The sequence below is a fragment of the Toxorhynchites rutilus genome, chromosome 1, assembly GCF_029784135.1.
Source record: "Toxorhynchites rutilus septentrionalis strain SRP chromosome 1, ASM2978413v1, whole genome shotgun sequence".
NCBI classification, from domain to species: domain Eukaryota; kingdom Metazoa; phylum Arthropoda; class Insecta; order Diptera; family Culicidae; genus Toxorhynchites; species Toxorhynchites rutilus.
The window spans coordinates 131,859,999-131,862,777 of record NC_073744.1 but is presented as its reverse complement, the minus strand read 5'-3'; the positions used below and the strand labels follow the sequence as shown (position 1 = coordinate 131,862,777).

Here is a 2,779-nt window from a genome sequence, read left to right as displayed (position 1 = left end):
CTAAAATCCCGTAAACTTGACTCGCTTATTTTTGGCCACCGACCGCACTCACGTTTTGTGCGCTCTTTGGATTTTAATGTTATGTGTAGTAAAAATATAAAATATGTACGGTTACACACAGGGATGGTTTATTTGCAGCCGAGCCAGCATTATTTCTCTGTCCAGGATTTCGATCTCCTGTCGGGAAGTGTGCGCACAATGTTGTATCTGTTTGGCATAAATTTAAAAGTTGCTTGGCCGTTCGATTTCGTCGTAAATCATACACGGGTTGGGAGGCGCGTAAAACATACGAATTTTCTACGTTTCCGACAGGACTGGCCGATCGGTCATTGGATGCTGAAAACCTGGCACGAAGCTGCGAAGCCACCGCCGCGTTGCAATTATTTTTCCACGTGCCAATCTTAGCGCTGAGGTGATTAAATTTCAGCCCAACCAAATGAAATGATTTAATCAAATATTTGACACCACTCTTCGCAGCGTTAATTTTTCCAATCAAGCTGGCAAAAGATGAAAAGTCATCGCTTCTCATCGTTGTTCCTATATTTCTGCGGAATTCCACCGACAGGAAGAGGAATACAGTGGTTGGGGATTAATATGGACACTGCCACTGAGAAGACGGAATAACGAAAATAATTAATTAACAACTTCCATCTAGGAGAGAATCTCAAAGAATCGACGAAGAACGTGATTTTTCTTTGAGTTTGAAGATCGTATTCTTGGTTTGCTGGATCTAATTTTCACACCATCGGAGGTGTGCGCAATTCAATTAAAAATGCCATTACATTGTCCCAATTTTTTTCGAAGTTTTCGAATGATTCGTTTGATTTACACGGATAAGTAGTTGTCGCTAAAAGGATCCGTTTCAGTCTCCCACCCCCGAGGCTCATGCATTTCTCTTTCAGCAAATACGCATAAATCTCTCATAATCGCCTATTAAGGCGCCGATAGCGCTGGCAATTTGGCAATTATTTTGCTGTATTAAAACACACAACATGACATCCATTGCTGTCATCATTCTTCCCTTCCACAGCGCAGAATTATGCCATCAAATCATGGCCACCGAAAGACAATTGTTGGCAGCGTTCGACGCTTGGTTGGTTGGTCGGAGGGACCACTCCGATGTAAATATGCTTTCTTTCAAATTGGCCATGCCAAATGAGTTTCGTCCCATTTCCGCCATATTAAACCCTTGCTTTTCCCTACCAGTGGTGGCGGCGCGGCGCAACGACAAATCCGGCAAGCTTTTATCTCGAATCGCTCGAATTATTACTATTGCTGTTTATTTGCGGGAGCCAATTCTGTTTATTATTGCACTCTCACTCGCCAAAAACTGAAATGTTGGTGGCTGAACTGAGCGCGCAGAAACGCGCGGGGAAACCCCCGAGAAGTGGGGCGAATGATGATGCACTGTCTTTAGCCTCACCACCTCCTCCCACATGCCCGCACCCTTCGCTACGGCCATTACAGGCTGTCATTGCTGGTTGGGTAATGGCACGAAGATGAAAGTTCATAATCGCATATATTCGCGCTCTTGCGTGTGCTTGCCAAGATGATTAGCGGATTATAATTACTTCCGATTGTCGTTTTCTTCGAAAACTTCAGTGTGTCATTGAAAGGGATATTGCCTTTTGCGTTATTACCGCGTAGAACATGGCATGGGTACGTAAACATCTTAAGATGAGTTATCGGTGATCTTTGCCAAACTAAATGGATAGTAAGCGGCTCCAGTTTTTGATGGTTTTCTGGTATTGTACAACAACTGAAATGTGAAAAAATCTGATTGATTGAAATTTAAAATTTCGTGAGCCTCTTTAGCTCAGATGGCAGAGCGCTGGTCTTGTAAACCAGCGGTCGTGAGTTCGATTCTCACAGGAGGCATGAGATGTACCGTTTTTACATCTTTTATTCTGATACCGTTCTGAATCATATTTCGGACAACATCATATTCATCTTGGGGTCTGGTTCGACTCCAAATATACTTGGGGGGTCCATATTAGGTATCTGAGTAAAAAATGTCAACAAAGAATAAACTTTCTCCGTACAATTACCGGCACCTGGTGGGGAGCCCATCCCGAAGATCTTATAATGTTGTATCGAACAACTATTCTCTCAGTGATGGAGTATGGCAGTTTCTGTTTTCAATCAGCTGCCAAAACACACCTCATTAAACTCGAGCGAATTCAGTATCTTTGTCTCCGTATTGCGTTGGGATGTATGCCCTCAACGCATACCATGAGTTTCGAGGTTTTGGCAGGCGTACTCCCACTGAAAGATCGCTTCAATTTATTATCTCTTCGATTCCTCATCCGGTGTAAGGTTATGAACACATTGGTGATCGGAAATTTTGAGCAGCTTATCGAGCTAAATTTTCATTCTGGATTCATGATCTCATATCATGAATTCATCTCCATGCAGGTTGATCCTTCTTCGTATACTCCCAACCGTGTTTGTTTTCCTGACTACATCAATTCCTCTGTACATTTCGATCTGTTCATGAAGGAGAAAATCCATGAAAATCCAGATTATCTTAGATTGGGGTTCGTTCCTACAATCTTCAATGCAAAGTATGGGCGTATCAATTGTGATAATATATACTTTACTGATGGGTCCTCTATGAATGAGTCCACAGGATTTGGAGTGTTCAACGTATTTTTTAGCACCTCATACAGTCTTCAGAATCCCTGCTCGGTATATATTGCTGAATTGGCAGCGATATACTGGGCGCTGGACAGCGTCGCCTCACGACCTGTTGAACACTATTACATTGTAACGGATAGTC

At 42.8% G+C, this 2,779-nt stretch overlaps 1 non-coding gene across 1 annotated transcript; it reads left to right on the top strand.

Annotated features, from left to right (window-relative positions):
• The first annotated feature begins 1,805 nt into the window (after window positions 1–1,805).
• On the top strand, window positions 1,806–1,878 carry Trnat-ugu (transfer RNA threonine (anticodon UGU)). Its single transcript has one exon. It is a non-coding gene; the product is annotated as a tRNA-Thr (tRNA).
• Window positions 1,879–2,779: the final 901 nt, after the last annotated feature.